General features: G+C 47.9%; 1 protein-coding gene across 8 annotated transcripts in view; it reads left to right on the top strand.

Moving 5' to 3' along the window:
- Positions 1 to 24,143, top strand: part of LOC147108031 (N-acetyllactosaminide beta-1,3-N-acetylglucosaminyltransferase 3-like) — a 58,866-nt gene that overhangs the window by 11,468 nt on the left and 23,255 nt on the right. The window contains exons 1-2 of one of the 8 annotated variants that reach the window (XM_086004453.1): positions 4,521 to 4,767; positions 5,174 to 5,394. The exons of 2 other annotated variants lie outside the window; for them this stretch is intronic. The gene's annotated coding sequence lies outside the window, so the exon portion shown is untranslated. Of the gene's footprint in view, positions 1 to 4,350; positions 4,430 to 4,520; positions 4,768 to 5,173; positions 5,395 to 24,143 lie in introns of those variants that run through there. 5 more of the 8 variants (XM_086004449.1, XM_086004450.1, XM_086004452.1 and 2 more) reach the window with 5 other exon arrangements.

The following is a 24,143-nucleotide window of genomic DNA, read 5'->3' as shown; positions in this document are numbered from 1 at the left end:
GTTAGTGGGTGGGATCGGCAGCGGGTCAGGTGGGAAAGTGTTTTTTTGACAGCGGGTCAGGACCCTGCTGTGAACCCGCCGCCACACACCTTTCCCCGATGTCGGGTCTGTCAACGCTGAGCAGACCCGACCAGCAGTGGCGGGGGACCAAATCAAAATGATTAGCATCTAGTTGCCAGATGCTTAACAGCCTGTTTTCACTTACCTTTTGTCTTTAACTTCGTGACCACGGGATCCCCGTTGAGCACAGACCATGACTGTCAAGCTGAGGCGTGAGTTCAGTGGCCATTGCTCCAGCTGATTACTTGACAGCTTCAAATGTACAGTAAAAGCTCCCACCTGACTGAGGCAGAAGCTTTTTCTCACTCCATTTCCAGCACACATTCTGCAGGCTTTCCACTTTCTACTCTTCAACCACTCTCACCTCATTGGAAGAACTCTCTCACTATTGACAGAATGATTCTGTCATCTCTACTTCACCTGCCATCTACTCCATCAACATGGGTGCCCTTTATACTGTCTCACCTTGGTTCCCAGAATCCGGGCACGATCAGCCCCAACACCAGCAGCACCAACAACAACACCAACCTTCTCCGCAATCACCTGATGCTGCACAGGACACAGGGCATCAGCACCTGACCACATTGCTGCCTGGGAGGCCAGGGATGTCCTCACCATGGCCAGATTTACTTCACTTGAGGCTGTACACCCTGGCTGCCACCTGATGCGCCAGGTTTGCATCACCCCACACCAACACCATAAAGCATCCCTGCAATGTCCAAGCCATTCCTTTCACACTCATCACCATTGCGGGGGTACCGTTATGTCTCAGCATTCACTGCAACTCACTAAGCCACTTTCAAAGGTGCACACAGATCTGTCCAAGAACACAAAGTGTTGAAAATAAAGGTTTCAATGTTTGACACCACATTAACAGAAACTTTACATGTACGTTGCATAAAACACACAAGTACCTACCCTTGTGTGTTGTTAGCTGGTATGATTGCACTAGGACGAGGGTGAGTGTGAGGGGTGGCTAGTGAGATGGGGAAGTGATAATGTAGATAGAGAGGGATGAGTGGAGGTGCAAGGTAAGTTGGTGTGAGTAAGGATGTTCAGGAGTAGAGTAGGGAAGGCAGCGTGATGGGGATGTGATGAGAGGCACAGCAGGATGAGGTTGAGTGTGTCTTTGTACTAACGTTTCGTGATCCACTGAGATCATTGAAAGGTTTGTGGCACTGCAGCCTGGTCCTTCTGACCACACCCCTGCTTGTGCCCTCCTGTGCAATGTGCAACCAGGCTGTGTTGATCTCCTGGGGAGATCTCTTCTGTCCTCTGAAAATCCCTCCTCTACTGACCTGAGCTATTCCACCACAGCAAGTTCACACCTGGCAAATGATGCTCGTGTGACACACCCACCTTCATTGCAGACGGCACAAATAGAACGTTTTTAAAGTCTGGTTTTGACTGAATTTAACTTTTTTTTAACACATTCTTAAGTTGTGCTTCATTCAAGGATAAAAGGAAATTGCATTTGTACAGCTCTTCCTGGCCTCAGGGCGTCCCAAAGCGCTTCACAGCCAACGAATTACTTTTGAAGTGTAGTCACTGTTGTAATGCAGGGAAAGACGACAGCCAATTCGAGCACAGCAAGATCCCAAAAACAGCTAGTGAATGAATGATCAAAGAATCTGTTTATAGAGATGCTGGTTGAAAAGAAAACATTCTCTAAATAGAAAGAAAGACTTGCATTTCTATAGCGCCTTTCACGACCTCAGGACGACCCAAAGCGCTTTACAGCCAATGAAGTACTTTTTGAAGTGTAGACATTGTTGCACACTGCAAGCTCCCACAAGCAGCAATGTGATAACGACCAGATAAGTTGTTTTTTAGTGATGTTGGTTGAGGGATAAACATTGTCCAGGGCACCGGGGAGAACTCCCCCAGCTCTTCTTTGAAATAGTTGCCAGGGGATCTTTTACGTCCACCTGAGAGAGCAGACGGGGCCTCGGTTTAAGGTTTTATCCGAAAGACGGCACCGCCGACAGTGCAGCGCTCCCTCAGTACTGCCCCTCTGACAGTGCAGCGCTCCCTCAGTACCGCCCCTCCGACAGTGCGGCACTCCCTCAGTACTGCCCCTCCGACAGTACAACGCTCCCTCAGTACTGCCCCTCCGATAGTGCGGCGCTCCCTCAGTACTGCCCCTCCGACAGTACAACGCTCCCTCAGTACTGCCCCTCCGATAGTGCGGCGCTCCCTCAGTATTGCACTGGGGGTGTCTGCCTAGATTACGTGCTGAAGTCTGAAATGGGATGCATCAAATGGTGCCTGCAGATGTATACACTGAGAATCACATCCAGTTCTCTACATTGGGAAAGCAATGGCCCGGAATATGCAGCCAGCGGCCTGGCGACGGCCCTCACCCCTGACCTCGAAGAAAGCTGCCCACGAGACCCAGGTACGCCCCCTTCAACGAGGCTGAACTTCCTCGGGGGGGGGGGTGGGGGATGGTTTAACAGCATTGTTCCAGCGTAATAGGGGAAGGTGTCGTCAGGAACGGCCTTTCCGTGTGAATTGAATTAATTGTGAGTTCTGGAGAATTCCACAGTGTAACCTGAGCAGAAGGTGTCAAATCACTGACAGCAGCTTCTGTCTCGTTTTTGAATTTCTTTCAGGATTCTTTGCCATTCAGATTAAATGACAAAGGAGTAATGTTACTGAGGCTTAAAGATAACATTACATTCAGCAGTTCAACATCAATTACAAACTCTGACGTAAGAAAACTACTAGGCACTTGGTCTAAACGTTAAGCAAAACTTTAATCAACTGTTTTACAACATGGAGATCTAGTTGTGTCCTTCACTAGTTCCTGTTAAGAATGTCCTGCACAAGCTGGGCCCGTGCCCGAGTATTTATACTCCCCCTGGACAGCGCCACCCATAGGCCGCTCAGTATTATTTCATAAGTCTTTCTTTCATGAATGACTGATTCATGCCAAACTCCATCTTCAGTCTCTTGCTCGTGCCTTCTGGGTCAAACCAGTTTGCTCACGGACACATTGCCCGATGCAGTTGCTAAGCAAATGCGTCTAAATGACATACATTCATTTAAGAACCATTATTTCCTGCTGGAGTTAAGTTACAGCTTTAGGTGTCAGCCGTGGCTCAGTGAATAGCACCCTCACCTCTGAGCCAGGCGGTTGTAGTAGTAGCAGTCATCCCACTCCAGGGACTCGAGTACAAAAATCCAGGCTGACACTCCAGCGCCGTGCTGAGGGAGCGCTGCACCGTCGGAGCCGCCGTCTTTCGGATGAGACATTAAACCCGAGGCTCTGTCTGCCCTCTCAGGTGGACATAAAAGATCCCAGGGCCACTATATGGGAAAAAATCCTGTCCAACATTTATCCCACAACCACACCCGGCTACCGACCATAGAGCACATATACCAGAAACGCTGTGTACGGAGGTCACGGACCATCATCAAAGACCCTACCCACCCCAGCCACAGTCTGTTCGCCCTCCTGCCATCTGGGAGACGCTACAGATGCATTCGCACCCGAACGACCAGATTTAGGAACAGCTTCTTTCCCAGGGCTGTCATCCTACTGAACTCCACAAATAAACTCTAAAGCCTGCACATCTGCCAATGCACTTTATTATGTTTATGTTAATATATTACAAGCCAAATGAAATGTTGAATGTTTAAATGTCTTAATCTAAATGTACACTCTCGGGAGCCGCAAGCCTACATTTCGTTGTACTGCACTTGTGCACTAACAATGACAATAAAGTTGATTATTATTATTATTATCCTGTTCCAATCCCTCCGTGGCCTCACTCTTCCCGATCTCTGTAACCTCTTCCAGCCTTACAACCCTCCGAGAACCGGTGGGCGCCGCGGGGACTGGAGTGCATCATCACCACGGAAAACCAAATTTTAATTTGATTTGTTAAGTTTTAGTTGAACTTTTGTTTACAGTCCAATTTGTTTTTTTTTGGGTGCAAACAAAAGAGTTACAACCCTCCGAGAAACCTGTGTTCCTCCAACTCTGACCTGTTGTACTTCCATCCACTTCCATCGCACTACCATTGGTGGCCGTGGCTTCAGCCGTCTTGGCCCCTGAGCTCTGGAATTCCCTCCCGACACCTCTCCGCCCCTCCAGCTCTCCCTCCTCCTTAAAACCTACCCCTGTGACTAAGCTTTAGCTCAACTTTCTTTTTAGTTTGGTGCCGGTTTTTTGTCTGATAATCGCTCCTTTGTGAAGCACTTTGGGACGTGTTACTATGTTAAAGGCGCTGTATAAATGCAAATTGTTGCTGCTGCTAATTATGTAGATGAGGAGGAGTCAGAAACTCAATGCAAAGCGGTGACATTTATTCCACAATTAGTTGGACAAGGTTGAACAATAGCAGGGGAAAGTGGAATGCAGGTACTGAAAAGTTCCACATAGTTGAAGGAAATATATCGACAGTGTACTTCCTGGAATTGGGATGGCTAAGGTTGAAGCTGAAAGAATTTTACAAGTCTGAGCCGACTTGATGATTAACATGTCAAGCCAATCAGCAAGTAACAAAGCTCATAGAATGAGAAACGGCACAGTCTAAACGGTATAATGCTATAGTGCACCAGTCAGACTACACTCAGAAACAAGAGAGATGTTTAAGTGCTGGAGGCAGTGCTCGGAGTCTGATCAGGCCTCTCAGTTACACGGATAGACGGGAGAAGACTTGGGCTTCTTAACCTGAAAATGAGGCGTCTTTGAAAGAGGTGAAGTTACAGAGGGGCACAAGACTGTTAAAAGGAATGGCGCGGGGGCTAAATAAATAAACCCTGCACATTACTTTTGATGGGAGGGGGGAGTAAAACAGCGGGACGCGGGTTCAAAGTGTGGGTCTGATGTCAGGAAATTCGTCTTCGCAACGGGAGTGTGGAATAAACAGCCAGATGGAGGGAAAAAGGCCTGGACTCGTTTAAGAAACAATTGGAGGAATATTGGGGGTCCCTCCAGATGGGCCGAATGGTCTCATCCGTAATGATCTTGTGAGAAGTGAACTGTAGTAAAGCTGAGAATCTCAAACCCAGACAACAGGGGTATTTTTTGTTGCAATTGAGCCTGTTAGCGATAATGAAGTGTCTATTGTGTTATAACACGTTATCATTCCTTGTTCCTTAGGGAGACCGTTTAAAAAAAATCATCTCCTGAGCTAATAGGGGAGGGAGGGAGAGAGAGAGAGAGAGAGAAGGGAGGATTTAAAAGCGAAGGACCTGGACCAGCTTCTGCAAAAAGAAACAGTCTGATCAAAACTTGCATGAAAGGTGGGGAGCAAGGAAGGCAAACATTGAGCAATCTCTTCCAGTTAAAAGCCCGCGCTTGGACATTTCTGGAGATAAAAGGTACTTTTTTTGTTGTTGGTTTAGTCTTAAATTTCGCTGTTTGGTTTTCAAAATGGTTTTTGGTTCTAATTTTATATTGGGGCTTTCTTGTTGTTAACCCGTCACTAAAAACAGCGGCAGGAGAGAACAGGGACTCGACTGGGGGTGGGGGAGCCTAGTTTGCAAACAAGTGGGCGGAAGATGTTTGTTAAACAGCCATACACAGGAATAGAACAGCTTACCAGTAGAATTGAGAAGGAAGAGTGTAAATATACAATGGCAGGAAAAATGACTTGACAGGATATCTGCGTGGGTTTAAAAAAAGGACAGTAAGCACATTCTGTTTTGGAGCAAGTTTCTCTCTTTGCTGAACTCTTTTTGGCCTTGATCTTTCTGCGGACCTGAATCCCGATCAGTTCTCAAATAATTTGTTTCTGTCTCGACAGCTACTGCCCCTTAATTTTAAAGTGACTGCGGGGTTTATGGATCATATTGCCATATATCCCCATTGCTGAATTCAGTTAACCTAAGAAATCTGGAATAAAAAGTGACCATCAAGCTGAAGGCTTGTCGTAAAAGCTCAACTGGTGCACTAATGTCCCTTAGGGAAGGCAATCTGCCGTCCTGACCCGGTCTGGCCTTAACTTCAGAAGGGAATTGGGTAAATATTTGAGGGAGAAAAGATTGCAGGGATATGGGGTAAAGAGCGGGGGAGGGCGGAATGGGACTAACGGGATCGCTCTTCGAAAGAGCTGGCGCAGACTCGATGGGCCGAATGGCCTCCTTCTGTGCTGTCCTAGTCTATAGTTCTCTGATTCTATGAACTCTGAAACGGCCTAGCAAGCCACTCCGTTGTATCAAGCTGCTAAAAAAAAAAAAAAAAATTACAATATGAATAAAACCGGCCGGACCACTCGGTATCAATCTAGGCATCGGATTCGGACACGACTAAGGCACACCCAGCCCAATTGACCCTGCAAAGTCCGCCTCACTAACATCTGGGGACTTGTGGCAACATTGAGAGAGCTGTCATACTCACCAGACTCATACCTATCAGTCAACGTCCCAGATTCCTCCATCACCACCCCTGGTCCCACCAGCAGGACAGACCCACCAGGGGTGGTGGCACAGTGGTGCACAGTGGTATACAGTCGGGAGGGAGTGGCCCTGGGAGTCCTCAACATTGACTCCAGACCCCATGAAGTCTCATGGCATCAGGTCAAACATGGGCAAAGAAACCTCCTGTTGATTACCACCTACCACCCTCCCTCAGCTGATGAATCAGCACTCCTCCATGTTAAACACCATTTGGAAGAAGCACTGAGCATAGCAAGGGCACAGAATGTACTCTGGCCAATTTAATTCACTCTGTGTGATATCAAGAAACGGCTGAGTGTACTGAGATACAGCAAAGGCTATGGGCCCTGACAACATCCTGGCTGTAGTGTTGAAGGTTTGTGTTCCAGAACTAGCCGCGCCTCTAGCCAAGCAGTTCCAGTACAGCTACAACACTGGCATCTAGCCGACAATGTGGAAAACTGCTCGGGTATGTCCTGTTCACAAAACGCAGGACAAATCCAACCTGGCCAATTACTGCCCCATCAGCCTACTCTCAATCATCAGAGAGTGATGGAAGATGTCATCGACAGTGCTATCAAGCGGCACTTACTCACTAATAACCTGCTCACTGATGCTCAGTTTGGGTTCCGCCAAGACCACTCGGCTCCCGACCTCATTACAGCCTTGGTCCAAACATGGACAAAGGAGCTGAATTCCAGAGGTGAGAGTGACTGCCCTTGACATCAAGGCAGCATTAGACTGAGTGTGGCATCAAGGAGCCCTAGTAAACCTGAAGTCAATGGGAATCAGGGGGGAAACTCTCCACTGGCTGGAGTCATACCTAGCACAAAGGAAGATGGTTGTGGTTGTTGGAGGCCAATCATCACAGCCCCAGGACATCGCTGCTGGAGTTCCTAAGTGTGGAAGACATGTGTATGATTCTTGATGAATACTTTGTGTCTGTTTTTACAAAAGAGAGGGACGATGCAGACATTGCGATCAGGGAGGAGGAGTGTGAAACATTAGATGAAATAAACATAGTGAAAGAGGAAGTATTAAGGGGTTTAGCATCTTTGAAAGTGGATAAATCCCCAGGCCCGGATGAAATGTATCCCAGACTGTTAAGAGAAGTAAGGGAGGAAATAGCAGAGGCTCTGACCATCATTTTCCAATCCCCTCTGGCTACAGGTGTGGTGCCAGAGGACTGGAGGACTGCTAACGTGGTACCCTTGTTTAAAAAGGGAGAAAGGGATAGACCGAGTAATTACAGGCCAGTCAGCCTAACCTCGGTGGTGGGAAAATTATTGGAAAAATTTCTGAGGGACAGGATAAATCTTCATTTAGAAAGACACGGATTAATCAGGGACAGTCAGCAGGGATTTGTTAAGGGAAGGTCGTGTCTGACTAACTTGATTGAATTTATTGAGGAGGTAACAATGAGGGTTGAGGAGGGTAGTGCGTTTGATGTAGTCTATATGGATGTTAGCAAGGCTTTTGATAAGACCCCGCATGGTAGACTGGTCACGAAAATAAAAGCCCATGGGATCCGAGGCAAAGTGGTAAGTTGGGTCCAAAATTGGCTCACAGGCAGGAAACAAAGGGTAATGGTCGAAGGGTGTTTGTGACTGGAAGGCTGTTTCTAGTGGGGCTCCGCAGGACTCGGTACTGGGTCCTTTGCTTTTTGTGGTATATATCAATGATTTGGACTTGAATGTAGGAAGTATGATTAAGAAGATTGCAGATGATACAAAAATTGGCCGTGTGGTTGATAATGAAGAAGAAAGCTGCAGACTGCAGGAAGATATCAATGGACTGGTCAGGTAGGCAGAACAGTGGCAAATGGAATTCAATCTGGAGAAATGTGAGGTAATGCATTTGGGGAGGGCTAACAAGGAAAGGGAATACACAATAAATGATAGGCCACAGAAGTGCAGAAGATCAGGAGGACCTTGGAGTGCATGCCCACAGATCCCTGAAGGTAACGGGACAGGTAGATAAGGCCTACGGGATACTTGCCTTTATTGGCCGAGGCATAGAATATAAGAACAGGGAGGTTATGCTTGAACTGTATAAAACACTAGTTAGGCCGCAGCTAGAACACTGCGCGCAGTTCTGGTCACCACGTTACAGGAAGGATGTGATTGCACTAGAGAGGGTGCGGAGGAGATTTACGAGGTTGTTGCCTGGGCTGGGAAATGTTAGCAATGAGGAAGGATTAGATTTTTTTTTAATTCATTTTTATGGGATGTGGGCGTCGCTGGCAAGGCCAGCATTTATTGCCCTCGAGAAGGTGGTGGTGAGCCGCCGCCTTGAACCGCTGCAGTCCGTGTGGTGAAGGTGCTCCCACAGTGCTGTTAGGGAGAGAGTTCCAGGATTTTGACCCAGCGACGATGAAGGATCGGCGGTATACTTCTAAGTCAGGATGGTGTGTGACTTGGAGGGGAACTTGGAGGTGGTGGTGTTCCCATGCGCCTGCTGCCCTTGTCCTTCTAGGTGGAAGAGGTCGTGGGTTTGGGAGGTGCTGCCGAAGAAGCCTTGGCGAGTTGCTGCATTGCTTCTTGTAGATGGTACACACTACAGCCACGGTGCGCCGGTGGTGGAGGGAGTGATTGTTTAAGGGGGTGCCAATCAAGTGGGCTGGTTTGTCCTGGATGGTGTCAAGCTTCTTGAGTGTTGTTGGAGTTGCACTCATCCAGGCAAGTGGAGAGTATTCCATCACACTCCTTACTTGTGCCTTGTAGATGGTAGAAAGGCTTTGGGGAGTCAGGAGGTGAGACACTCGCTGCAGAATACCCAGCCTCTGTTGCCACAGTATTTATGTGGCTGGTCCAGTTGAGTTTCTGGTCAATGGTGACCCCGCAGGATGTTGATGGTGGGGGATTCAGCGATGGTAATGCCATTGAATGTCAAGGGGCGGTGGTTAGACTCTCGCTTGTTGGAGATGGTCATTGCCTGGCACTTGTGTGGTGCGAATGTTACCTGCTACTTATCATCCCAAGCCTGAATGTCGTCCAGGTCTTGTTGCATGTGGGCATGGACTGCTTCATTATCTGAGGAGTTGTGAATGGCACTGAACACTGTGCAGTCATCGGCAAACATCCCCATTTCTGACCTTATGTTGGAGGGAAAGTCATTGATGAAGTAGCTGAAGATGGTTGGGCCTAGGACACTGCCTAGGATAAACCCCAGATCCCTGTTGCTCACCACATCCCCATCATTCCATCCCTGTCGCAGGCCATATCACAGCGCAAAACTGAAATGAAACACACCACAAAATAATCCAAACTGAATTAATACATTTATCAATAATCTGTGCCAGCTCTCTTCCAACCACCGCGTCAAGCTCGCCCTGGCTGCTCGGAGACAAGGGCTATCCGCTCTCCACCTGGCTCATGACTCCCTCCGCAACCGCAACATTCCTGCCCAGCACTCCTATAATGAGAGCCATGCTGCCACCAGGAACATCATCGAGCAGACCATCGGAGTGCTCAAGCAACGGTTCCGCTGCCTTGACCGCTCAACATGAGCCCTCCAGTGTCGGCTGAGCCAGTGTCCCATTTTGTGGTCTGCTGCATGCTCCACAATTTGGCCATCACAAGGGCCCAGCACTTGCCACCAAGGATTGCGGGACTACCTAAGGAGGAGAACGAGGGAGAGGAGGAAGATGAGGAAGATGAGGAGGAGGAGGAGGAGGAGTAGGAGGAGGAGAAACAGAAGCGAGGGAGGAGGCAGCTACTCAATCGGCCTTCTGGAAGGGCAGTCTGTGACCGCCTCATCAGACTGTGGTTCCAATAAATTAAACCCCAGATCCCTGTTGCTCACCACATTCCCATCATTCCATCCCTGTCGCAGGCCATTTCACAGCGCAAAACTGAAATGAGACACCACAAAATAATCCAAACTGAATTAATAAATTTATCAATAATCAGTGAATACATATTTACAGCAACTTTCAATTCATGGGGCATTGGCACCAGTACTGGGGAACGAGGGAGCAGTTCTGTTGGGACGGGCTCCACTTAAACTGGGCTGGGACCAGCATCCTGGCGAATCGAATAACTAGGGCTGTAGGTAGGGCTTTAAACTTAATAAAAAAAAATTTAAAAAAGAGGGTGGGGGGAGGTGTCGGGTGAAGGGAAATATAGAAATCGAAATAGAAAACTCAAGACAATAGAGCAGTGTAGCGATTTGGGTAAAAATTAGCAGAGTGTGACAAGAAGGGAGAAATTGGGTTGCTTTGCACCTCCCATTAGCGCCCCAGGGGGGCGCGCTAACAGGGCGCCAAGCACCTAGTGCCTGGGCATGGCGCCGCTAACGCCTCCCGTGAAATTCAGCGGGAAGTTAGCTGCGGTGGTAACTGGTAGCGCCCCGCCTCCGGCAATGACTTCATCGCCGTGTGCAGCGCCCCCTGACCTACCGCCGGACGATATGCCCGACAGGGTCGGGGGTGTTTTTGCGGCCGCGGCGGCGCAAATTAAAAGGCAGGTGCCGGGCGGCCATTTTTCTGGGGGCCGTTTGCCAGCACCTGCCCCCTTTCGTTTCTTCACGTGGGGTGCCGGCTGCGATTGGTCAGCCCGGCACACCTCGAGTGCTGGGCAGTTTTCCTGGCACTCCGCACCCCGGTGGTCTGGTAGGGCCCCGGTGCGCGCTGCGCTAGTCCCCTCCCCTTTAATCTGGGGAGGGAGGCCTGCAATACCGCGTTACGTGCTGACATGCTGTTACGACAACGCTGTTGCACGTAGTGCCGTGATATTGAATGGTAGCGCCCCAGGAAGGAGGGGGAGCGCTTCCAGTAGCCCTGCCTCCTGCTTGGGAGGCTACCACTCAATTTACGGTGCAGGGATGCTAACTTTTTCAGGGCGCTAAAAATAGCAACCCAATTTTTTCCCCCTGACAGTTTAACGGTAACAGTGCAGCATAGAATAAGGTCAAAGCAGGGAACAATGGTAAAATGTTTTAATTAAAGGCTCTTTATCTGAATGCACGAAGCATTAGTAAAAAGATAGATGAACTAGTGGCACAAATAGAGATAAATGGGTTTGATCTAATAGCCATTACAGAGACGTGGTTGCAAGGTGGCCAAGGTTGGGAACTATATGTTCCAGGGTACTTGATGTTTCGAAAAGACAGGCAGAATGGAAAAGGAGGGGGAGTAGCCCTGATAATAAAGGATGACATAAGGACAGTAGAGAGAAAGGATCTCGGCTCGGAAGATCAGGAAGTAGAATCAGTATGGGTGGAGATAAGGAATAACAAGGGGCAGAAAACACTGGTAGGAGTAGTATAGAGGCCCCCGAACAGTAGCTGTACCATTGGACAGAATATTAATCAAGAAATGGTAGGAGCTTGTAACAAAGGTATTGCAATAATCTTGGGGGACTTTAATCTTCAACTAGACTCTGCAAATCAAATCGGCAAAGGTAGTCTGGAGGACTAGTTCATGGAATGCATTTGAGACAGTTTCTTAGAACAATACATCATGGAACCAACCAGGGAACAGGCTATTTTAGATCTTGTATTGTATAATGAGACAGAGTTAATTAGCAATCTCATAGTAAAGGATCCTCTGGGACAGAGCGATCATAATATGATAGTATTTCACATTAAGTTTGATAGTGACTTGCCTAAGTCCGAAGAATCTTAAAGCCAATTACATAGGTATGAGGGGCGAGTTGGCTAAGGTAGATTGGAAAAATAGATTAAATGGTATGGCGGTAGATAAGCCGTGGCCAGCATGTAAAGAAATATTTCACAATTCTCAAGTATACATTCCTTTGAGAAACAATAATTCCACGGGAAAAGTGATCCATCCGTGGCTAACTAAAGAAGTTAAGGATAGCATTAGAGTGAAAGAAGTAGCTTATAATGTTGCAAAGAATAGTAGTAAGCCTGAGGATTGGGAGAGTTTCAGAAACCAGCAAAGAATAACCAAAAAAATTGATAAGGGAAAAATAGAATGAGAGAAAACTAGCAAGAAATATAAAAACAGATTGTAAGAGCTTCTACAAGAATGTAAAAAGGAAAAGAGTAGCAAAAGTAAATGTTGGTCCCTTAGAGGCTGAGACAGGAGAAATTATTATGGGAATAAGAAAATGGCAGAAACATTAAACAAATATTTTCTATCTGTTTTCACAGTTGAAGACACAAAAAGCTTAACAAAAATAGTGGGGAACCAAGGGTCTAATGAGGGTGAGGAACTTAACGTAATTAATGTAAGTAGAGAAAAAGTACTAGAGAAACTAATGGGACCCAAAGCTGACAAATCCCCATGACCTGACGGCCTACATCCTAGGGTTCTAAAAGAGGTGGCTGCAGAGATAGTGGATGCATTGGTTTTGATCTTCCAAAATTCCCTAGATTCTAGAACGGTCCCAGCGGATTGGAAGATAGCAAATGTAACACCACTATTTAAGAAAGGAGGGAGAGAGAAAACGGGGAACTACAAGCCAGTTGGCCTGACATTTGTTGGGAAAATGCTGGAATCCATTGTTAAGGAAGTGGTATCAGGACACTTAGAAAATCATAACATGATTAGGCAGAGTCAACATGGTTTTATGAAAGGGAAATCGTGTTTGACAAATTTATTAGAGTTTTTTGAGGATGTAACTAGCAGGGTAGATAAAGGGGAACTAGTGGATGTAGTATATTTGGATTTCCAAAAGGCATTCGATAAGGGGCCACATAAAAGGTTATTACATAAGATAAGGGCTCATGGGGTTGGGGATAATATATTGGCATGGATAGAGGATTGGTTAACGGACAGAAAACAGAGAGTAGGGATAAATGAGTCCTTTTCAGGTTGGCAGGCTGTAACTAGTGGGGTGCCACAGGGATCAGTGCTTGGGCCTCAGCTATTTACAATCTATATTAATGATTTGGATGAAGGGACTGAGTGTAATGAATCTAAGTTTCCTGACGATACAAAGCTAGGCAGGACAGTAAGCTGTGAGGAGAACACAGAGTCTGCGAAGGGATATAGATAGACTGAGTGAGTGGGCAGTAAGGTGGCAGATGGAGTATAATTTAGGGAAATGTGAGGTTATTCACTTTGATAGGAAGAATAGAAAAACAGAATATTTTTTAAATGGTGAGAAACTTTCAAACGTTGGTGTTTAGAAAGATTTGGGTGTCCTCGTGCAAGAAACACAGAAAGCTAGCATGCAGGTACAGCAAGCAATAAGGAAGGCAAATGGCATGTTGGCCTTTATTAGAAGGGGGTTGGAGTATAAGAGTAAGGAAGTCTTGCTGCAATTGTACAGGGCTCTGGTGAGACCACACCTGGAGTACTGTGCACAGTTTTGGTCTCCTTATCTAAGGAAGGATATACTTGCCGTGGAGGCGGTGCAACGAAGGTTCACTAGATTGATTCCTGGGGTGAGAGGGCTGTCCTATGAGGAGAGATTGTGTAGAATGGGCCGATACTCTCTGGAGTTTAGAAGAATGAGAGATGATCTCATTGAAACATACAAGATTCTGAAGGGGATTGACAGGGTAGATGCTGAGAGGTTGTTTCCCCTGGCTGGAGTGTCTAGAACTAGGGGACATAGTCTCAGTATAAGGGGTCGGCCATTTAGGACTGAGATGAGGAGGAATTTCTTCACTCAGAGGGTTGTGAATATTTGGAATTCTCTGCCCCAGAGGGCTCTGGATGTGGAATCATTGAGTATATTCAAGACTGAGATCGATAGATTTTTGGACTCTAGGGGAATCAAGGGATATGGAGATCGTGCAGGAAAGTGGAGTTGAGGTCGATTATTAGCCATGATCTTATTGAATGGTGGAGCAGGCTCGAGGGGCCGTATGGTCTACTCCTGCTCCTATTTCTTATGTTATGTTCTTTAATTTTATCTATTCACCCTTTTGCAATCCCTTAGTGCCTCTCGTTACTGTGCCTTTGTCTACTCTAGTGCTCCTACGAAGTGTAGGCCCAGTGGCTGCAGCAGGGCTGGTGGGGGGCTCCTGGGTGTCCATGTGGGAGACTTCAGATGGCCTTGCAGGACGCCCTCAACCAGCTGTGGGCCTGGAAGGCCCGGCTGTAGACTGCACCACCTCAGCATGGGCGGCAGCAGTCTGGGCTGGCTGGATGACCGGCAGCGACAAGGGCAATGGCAGAGTGCCGGGGTGGGAGCAGGAATGCTGTCATCCTGAGAGGACAGCAGGTTCCTGCTCCACTGACCCACTGCCACTCCCCTGGGGCAGCACCTCAGCATCCCTAGCAATCTGTTTCACCACAGATTGCTAGCCTGCTGCGACACCGTGAAAGCCTCGGTCAACGGTGGTAGACCCAGCCATGATGGCAGCAGTCAGAGCTTGTGTGGCATCAAGCTGAGACTGCATGAGAGCAGTCTGAGATTGAATGGCACCAACCATAGACTGCGTTACAGCACTAACGTTGCATCACTTCTGCCTGTGCTGCAATGGAAGCTGCCAGATTGCCCATCACATGCGGCATCAGGTCTGGGTCACCACAGTCTCTCTGGGAGTCTACCATTCTCAAACGACAGCCACGAACCAGGTTGCCATTGTTAAAGCCAAACTTGGCACAGTCCGTAGAAGAGAAACAATCACGGCAGAGTCATGATAAAGGTAGAATCAGAGAGAGAAGTGTGAAGTTGAACCAGAAGGTTAGAGTGAAGAACCATCAGCATACATGGTTAAAGTGGTTACCAGGAAGAGTAGTGACGATATGTGGTCGTCGCACATATTTGGTCGAGATGTTTGATCAAGGAAAGGTTAGGTATGATCACATCTTACCTACAGATGTGGAAGGAGTTGAAAGCTGGGGTGATTCAATTTATTCTGATGAGTCAGATAGTCTTGTTACAAGCAGAGTACCAGAAGCAAATCCTACGTCAGACGTACCAGAAACAAGTCCAAGAGAAAGTCAGAATTTAATTTGAGCCTGAGTCAGGCAGACAAACAGTCTGAAAGTGTAGAGTCCAAATGTAGATCAAGGTCAGCCCTTGGAGAAAAATTCACCACAGGCTCAGCCTAGAATGAGTCAAAGTCCTACAACAAAATCTGAAAGTTCTGTTCAAGAAAGAAGGTATCCTCTTCGAAACAGAAAACCAGTGGTTAAGTTTAATCTGTAAATATGGAAAATAAGTTCATGGGGGAAGATTTTGGTCGCTTTGCGCCTCCAGAGGGCGCTAACAGGGCGCAAAGCAACTAGCAACCGGGCGCGGCGCCGCCAACGCCTTCCGCGAAATTCAGCGGGAGGTTAGTGGTGGTGGTAACCGTTAGCGCCCTGCAGCGCTGCGCCGCCGGCGATGACATCCTTGCTGTGTGCAGCGTCCCGCTCGCGCCCCAGCCGGGATCTTCAGTAGCGCCCCAACTTACCACCGGACGTTATGTCCGATGGGGTCAGGGGGCTTACCTGCGGCCGGGACAGCGCTATTTAAAGGCGAGGTGCCAGGCGGTCATCTTTGTTGCTGGCCGTCTGCCAGCACCTGCCCTCCGCTGCCATCCCCGTCTTCCTGACCCGCCCCCCCCCCCCCCCTTGGAGTGCCGGCTGCGCTCTGTGAAACCAGCACTTTTCCTGAGTGCCGGGCTCTTTTGCCAGCACTCCGATCCCTGGTGGCCCAGCTGGGCCCCGGGTCACGCTGCGCAAGGCCGCTCCCCTTTAAGAAGGGGAGGAAGGCCTGTAATACCACAGTGCGACATGCCACAGTGCATGGTGCTGCGGCACGTAGCGCTGCGATATTCCCTTGCGGCACGTAGCGCTGCGATATTCCCTTGCGGCACGTAGCGCTGCGATATTCCCTTGCAGCACCCCTCTTGGGGTGCTACCACTCCATTTTGGCTGCGGGGGCACTAAAAGTAGCACCCAGGCGAAGTTAGCGTCCCAAAGGGGGCGCGACTTAATTCTCCCCCCATATCTTTTGTTTGTTACAGAATTCTGTAGTAGAATTGGAAAACATAAAATGGGTTCCATTTGAGAAATGTATACCAAGAGTAGTGTATACCATGCAAGTCATGTACAATGATTATTTGCTGTGATTAACTTCTTCAATAAGGAGGGAGAAGTGTAATAGAGCCACCTGGTGGACTACTGATATATATAATAATAAAGCCATGTGCAGTACAGTTCTTACCGGAAGCCATGTTGTGCTGTTGTGTGTGTATATGCGGTATCTCAAGATATCACAGGTACATTCATAGAAGATTAAATGCAAGCGATTTAGGATGACGGGCAGGGGGATCTCTTTTACACAGAAGTTTGTGAAATGGCGGAATGCACTAGTAATGTTCATGCTTGAATCGGAGACCAGGTCAACTTTTAGGAATGGATTAGATAGGTGGTTGAAGGAAAGAGGAATAAAGGGATATTGGAACAGGACAAGCCCATTGATTAGAACTGCAGAACATGAGAAATAGGAGCAGGAGTCGGCCATCCAGCCCCTCAAGCCTGCTCCGCCATTCAATAAGATCATGGTTGATCTTCGACCTCAACTCCACTTTCCTGCACTATCCCCATATCCCTTGATTCCCTTAATATCCCAAAATCTATCGATCTCTGTCTTGAATATACTCAACGACTGAGCCTCCACAGCCCTCTGGGGTAGAGAATTCCAAAGATTCACCACCCTCCGAGTGAAGACATTCCTCCTCATCTCAGTCCTAAATGGCCAACCCCTTATTCTGAGACTGTGACCCCTGGTTCTAGACTCCCCAGCCAGGGGAAACATCCTCCCTACATTTACCCTGTCAAGCCCTGTAAGAATTTTGTATGTTTCAATGAGATCACCTCTCATTCTTCTAAACTCTAGAGAATATAGGCCTAGTCTACTCAATCTTTCCTCATAGGACAATCCCCCCCCCATCCCAGGAATCAGTCTGGTGAACCTTCATTGCACTCCCTCTATGGCAAGTATATCCTTCCTTAGGTAAGGAGACCAAAACTGTACACAATACTCCAGGTGTGGTCTCACCAGGGCCCTATATAATCGCAGTAAGGCGTCTTTACTCTTATACTCAAATCCTCTTGTAATAAAGGCCAACATACCATTTGTTTTCCTAATTGCTTGCTGTAACTGCATGTTAACTTAGTGATTCGTGTACAAGGACACCCAGGTTCCTCTGAACACCAATATTTCCCAATCTCTCACCATTTAAAAAATACTCTGCTTTTCTATTTTTCCTACCAGTGGATAACTTCACATTTCTCCACATTATATTCCATTTGCCATGTTCTTGCCCACTCACTTAACCTGTCTATATCCCCTTGAAGCCTCTTTATATCCTCCTCACAACATACATCCCCACCTAAGGTCCCATCATAAGTTCAGAAGCGGGCATGTTCGCTGATGACTGCACAGTGTTCAGTGCCATTCGCAACTCCTCAGATAATGAAGCAGTCCATGCCCACATGCAGCAAGACCTGGACGACCTTCAGGCTTGGGCTGTTAAGTGGCAGGTAACAGTCGCGCCACACAAGTGCCAGATAATGACTATCTTCAACAAGCGAGCGTCTAACCACCGCTCCTTGACATTCAATGGCATTACCATTGCTGAATCCCCCACCATCAACATCCTGGGGGTCACCATTGACCAGAAACTTAACTGAACCAGCCACATAAATACTATGGCAACAAGTGCAGGCCAGAGGCTGGGTATTCTGCGGTGAGTGTCTCACATCCTGACTCCCCAAAGCCTTTCCACCACCGACAAAGCACAAGTCGAGTGTGATGGAATACTCTCCACTTGCCTGGATGATTGCAGCTCCAACAACACTCAAGAAGCTTAACACCATCCAGGACAAAGCAGCCCGCTTGATTGGCCCCCCCATCCACCACCTTAAACATTCACTCCCTCCACCACCGGCGCACCGTGGATGCAGTGTGTACCATCTGAGATGCACTGCAGCAACTCACCAAGGCTTCTTCGGCAGCACCTCCCAAACCTGTGACCTCTACCACCTAGAAGGACAAGGGCAGCAGGCGCACGGGAACACCACCACCTCCAAGTTCCCCTCCAAGTCACACATTCACCTGACTTGGAAGTATATCGCTGTTCCTTCATCGTTGTTGGGTCAAAATCTTAGAACTCCCTCCGTAACAGCACTGCGGGAGCACCTTCACCACACGGACTGCAGCGGTTCAAGAAGGCAGCTCACCACCACCTTCTCGAGGGTAGCTAGGGACGGGCAATAAATGCTGGCCTTGCCAGCGACGCCCAGATCCCATGAACGAAAAAAAAAAGCTTTGTATCATCAGCAAGCTTGGATATATTACATTTGGTCCCCTCATCCAAATCATTGATGTAGATTGTGAATAGCTGAGGCCCAAGCACTGATCCTTGCGGTACCCCACTAATTACATCCTGCCAACCCAAAAATGACCTACATTGGCTCCCGGTTAAGCAACGCCTCGATTTCAAAATTCTCATCCTTTTCAAATCCCTCCATGGCCTCCTCGCCCCTCACACTCTCTGTTATCTCCTTCTGCCCCACAAACCCACCCCCCCCCCCCACCCCCGAGATATCTGCGCTCCTCAAATTCTGCCCTCTTGAGCATCCCTGATTATCATCGCCACACCATTGGCGGCCGTGCCTTCAGCTGCCTGGGCCCTAAGCTCTGGAATTCCCTCCCTAAACCTCGCCACCTCACTCTACCTCTTTTTCCTCATTTAAGACGCTCCTTAAAACCTCCCTCTTTAACCAAGCTTTTGGTCACCTGCCCTAATCTCTTACGTGGCTTGGTGTCAATTGATTGCCTGATAATCGCTCCGGTGCAGCACCTTGGGACGTTTTACTACGTCAAAGGTGCTATATAAATATATAAGTTGTTTTTACATCTAGCTGAGCCTCCCAAGCATTGGGTTTACACATCACACCTGACCTCATAGGGGAACGAAACACGATAGAGAACAAAACTAAATTAGCACCTCCCTGTGCATCCTTGCCATCCCTAGGGACCTGTACCCTACAACTACTGCAGCTAAACATAGGAGGAATGAATCCGAGCAGTGTTGCATGCACATAAAGGTCCTGCCCCTTGTGCATTCTGTTACTGTGGTACCAGCATCAATGTTTATCCATGGACCCTTCAGCCAGCTTGTGGCCAACATTGACAACTATTTCATGGAGATTGGAAAACAAATAGAAACAGTAGCTGGTCTGTAATTGAAGACAGAAAGAATCATACAATCATAGAATAGTACAGCACCGAAGGAGGCCATTTGGCCCATCGAGTCTGCGCCGGCTCTTTCGAAGAGCAATCCAGTTAGTCCCACTCCCCCGCTCTTTCCCCATATCCCTGCAATTTTTTCTCCTTCAAGTATTTATCCAATTCCCTTTTGAAAGTTCCTATTGAATCTGCTCCCGCCCTATCAGGCAGCGCATTCCAGATCATCACAACCCACTGCCGAAAAAAAAATTGTTTCCTCAACTCGCCTCTGGTTCTTTTGTCAATCACCTTAAATCTGTCTCCTCTAGTTACCGACCCTTCCGCCATTGGAAACAGTTTCTCTTTATTTACTCTGTCTCAACCCTTCATGATTTTGAATACCTCTATCAAATCTCCTCTGAAACTTTTCTGCTCCAAGGAAAACAACCCCAACTTCTCCAGTCTATCCACGTAACTGTAATCCCTCATCCCTGGAATCATTCCAGTAAATCTCTTCTGCACCCTCTCCAAAGGCTACATGTCCTTCCTAAAGTGTGGTGCCCAGAATTGGACACAATTCTCCAGCTGGGGCCGAACTAATGTTTTATAAAGGTTCAGCATAACTTCTTGGCTTTTGTACTCTATATGCAGCACAGGATCCTGTATGCTTTATTAACTGCTTTGTTAACCTGTCCTGCCACAGAAAGAAAGAAAGACTTGCATTTCTATAGCGCCTTTCACGACCTCGGGACATCCCAAAGCGCTTTACAGCCAATGAAGTACTTCTTGGAGTGTAGTCACTGTTGTAATGTAGGAAACACAGCAGCCAATTTGCGCACAGCAAGCTCCCACAAACAGCAATGTGACAATGACCAGATTATCTGTTTTAGTGATGTTGATTGAGGGATAAATATTGGCCCCAGGACACCGGGGATAACTCCCCTGCTCTTCTTCGAAATAGTGCCGTGGGATCTTTTACGCCCATGGGATCTTTTACGTCCACCCGAGAGAGCAGACGGGGCCTCGGTTTAATGTCTCATCCAGAAGACGGCACCGCCGACAGTGCAGCACTCCCTCCGCTCTGCACTGGAGTGTCAGCCTAGATATTGATCATAGTCCCTTCACCATTGATTATGAGTAGGGTTACATTTAGCTCTGGGATGGGTGCTCATGCCTGCTTTGGCAGATAGGTGGGTGTGCTGTGATATGTATGAGGGGGGCTCTTCTGTTGGGGAGATATTATTTGGCCAGTCCCAATAGGAAGACAAATTCTCTGGAACCTCCTTTCCCATCACATATGGATGAAACTCTAATAGTCCTATATTCTCTGGAGTTTAGAAGAATGAGAGGTGATCTCATTCAAACGTACAAAAGAGGGCTCGACAGGGTAGATGCTGAGAGGCTGTTTCCCCTGGATGGAGAGTCTAGAACTAGGGGTCATAGTCTCAGGATAAGGGGTCGGCCATTTAAGACTGAGATGAGGAGGAATTTCTTCACTCAGGGTGGTGAATCTTTGGAATTCTCTACCCCAGAGGATGCTCAATCGTTGAGTATATTCAAGACTGAGATCGATAGATTTTCAGACACTAAGGGATATGGGGATCGGGCGGTAAAGTGGAGTTGAGGTTGAAGATCAGCCATGATCTCAGTGAATGGCAGCACAGGCTCGAGGGGCCGAGTGGCCTACTCCTACTCTTAATTCTTATGTTCTTGTGTCCTTAACCTCCATCCACCACTGTCATATTCCTGTTTACAAAGATACCGGAGAATACTACAAGATTTAAAAGCAACCAGAGCTAATAAGGCACCAGCAAAATATTAGGTCAATTCTGCAGATGGCCCATTGTTTTCTGTACATTGTGCATGTCCTGTGCTTGCTCATTCTCTTCATCCTGGGGTTGGCTGTCAACTTGTCCAATTCCTAACCAATTATTTTGCTCAACTCGCTCGATAACCATCCATGTGTACTGCTGGCGTCTCGGCTTTACTCTGCTGCCCTGTAGGATCCTAGGCAGGACCCTCCGCCACCACCCCGAGCTGAATCTCATTTCCCCGTTGGTTTTCGGACCATGCCGTACCCTTTACCTTCACGCTGCTTTCTACTGAGGCTCTGTTCTCGATTTCGCTACCTGGGCCTGCTCCAACAGGCTCCGCTTCTGCTCCTGCACTGGGAAGGTGGTGGGGGGCTGGGGGGGGGGGGGGAAGCTCTTCACTCTGCACTGGGCTAGCTCCTACTGGCTCCCATCCTTCTCCTAGATGCTGCTCCCATCCCTCTGAACGACCTTGGCTTTGCTGCGATCCGGTTGCTTCACGCAGTCGCTGAGTCTATTCTGCTCCATTTGACCTTCCGAGGTCCCCCATCCACCCCATTGCTAGACTGGCTTGGAACGGCTCTTTAGGGACCTCGCTCCCCCGCCTGCACTTGCACTTTCGGGGAATGATATATTTGAAGCCCAAGGTCTCTCTGTTTATCCACACCTTTCAAGTTCTTTCCACTGAGTCTTTAATCCCATTCCTTGTGCTTGCTCCTGAAATGTATTACCTCACACTTGTTAACATTACATTTTATCTGCCATCCCGTGCATTCCACTAACCTATCTACGATGTCTTTTATAGCTCTTCTTGCTCTTTCCTAAACCCCCTACATTTGTGTCATCCGCAAACTTTGATGCAATGTTCCTTCCCCGTGGCAATGTCCAAATCATCTACATATACTGAGGACAGCAGTGGTCCCAGCACTGATCCCTGAGGTACATCATTTCCAACCCTTCTCCAATCTGGGCAATACCCATTAATCCCATCCCTCCGTTTCCAATCCATCACCCAACTTTCTACCTATTCTGCTACATTTCCTCTTACACCATGGGCTGGATTTTCATTGGGCCGTGGAGTCTGGAATGGAGGCGTGTGGGGGGTTTAAAATCCTGAAATCAGGGGTCCTGACCCCAACCCGCCCCTCCAACCCGCCTCCGTGCCAGTTTCAAAGGAGGCGGGTACCCGCCCTGCACTGGGACCCGCCCCCCCAAGGCGGGAAGGGGTTAGTGCCAATTAACTGCCTGTTAACAGGCAGTCTTTAGCCTAATCCCTATTTTCATTGGTGAAATGTAGGATTCCCGACGGCTCCAAACCACGCCAAGTTAGCGAGGCGGGCCGTCGGGATGAAGGGCTTGGAGGGGTTGAGATGTCCGGTGTTCAGGTGAGTGATGAGTGCAGAGGTAAGTGTGTTTGGTGTGTGTAAAGTATTTAAAGAAGTTCTACTAACCTTTACTTACCTTTACAGCCTTCCTTCCTTCAGGTCTCGGGAGTCCCTCATCTCACCGGCACAGAAAGCAGAATGGCCGCCAGCTGTCAAAATCTGTAGCCTCTGCTTTCTGTTCTGAGGAGATCTCTAAATCATCCTGAGAGGAAGGAATTAACCTGGAGTACAGATTGTCAGTGTTTGACAGCTTCAAACAGCTGTGAAACGCTGATATTTCATCTGTCAAAAGGTCTTGACAGATGAAATTTCAATCTGTGACGTCGCCGGGTGGCCCTTAATTGGCCTGCTGAGCCCGCTGGGCGGGCTCAACAAGGTCAATCAAGTCTATATCACGTGGGTTGGCTAGAACCCGATGGAGGCGGGACTACAACCCCAAAAGTTGTAGTCCCGCCTCCTCAATGAAAATCCAGCCCCATATGTCTGAATTTTTGTACCAAACCTTCTGAGATATTTTATCAGATGCCTTCTGAATATCCATATAAACTGCATTCACTACGTTCCCTTTATCTATCCAATTGTCCACTTGTTCAAAAAAAAAAGCACTTGTCTTTGACAAATTCTGACTGGCCTTGATTAAGCCATGCATTTCTAAAGGTCTGCTAATGCTAGCTTGAATTATGCATTCTAAGAGTTTGCCTATAATTGAGATGAGTTGAGCTCCCCCATCCTCCTTCCCTAGATTGCCCTCAACTTCTTCACCCAGAGAGTGGTGGGAATGCGGAACTCGCCACCACAGGAAGTGGTTGAGCCAAATAGTATGGAGGCATTTAAGGGGAAGCTAGATAAACACATCCGGGCGAAAGGAATAGATTGGGTGAGATGAAGAGGGATGGGAGGAGGCTCGAGTGGAGCACAAACACCGGCACGGACCAGTTGGACCGAATGGCTCTGTTTCTGTGCTGTAAATACCGTATCGTATCTGGCACCGATGGGACCGGGATGGTGGTGATTGATGAAAAAACTCCGGATAACAGAGAGATAGGCAATTTTTAACAAAAAAAATAAAAACCACGGACTAACTCGGCCACTGCGGGAAACTTTGACTCGGAAAAACGAGTGCTGGATGGATTCGGCAAGATTACCGGTTATCTATTTTGCCGGTTATTAAAGAATTCTGGATGATTAAGTGCCGTTTAAACAAGAGTTTACTGTAATACTATGTAGTAGATTGGGGGACTAATGCCAAGCGTAACCATGGTCTTGGCAGAGATCACGCACTCATGTAGACTGGGAATCAAACCTGGGATCATCCTGCACCGTATGGCTTAGTTACTCACTGTTGTAACCAGCTGAGGCATAGCTGCCACCTTTTGTGTCAGTCGTGGCTCAGTGGGCAGCACTCTTTC

Source organism: Somniosus microcephalus, chromosome 13 (assembly GCF_052327205.1).
Source record: "Somniosus microcephalus isolate GS21.2 chromosome 13, FLI_Smic_1.0, whole genome shotgun sequence".
Classification (NCBI taxonomy): domain Eukaryota; kingdom Metazoa; phylum Chordata; class Chondrichthyes; order Squaliformes; family Somniosidae; genus Somniosus; species Somniosus microcephalus.
Note: the sequence above shows the minus strand (reverse complement) of the source record. Positions and strands in the feature narration are given on the sequence as shown.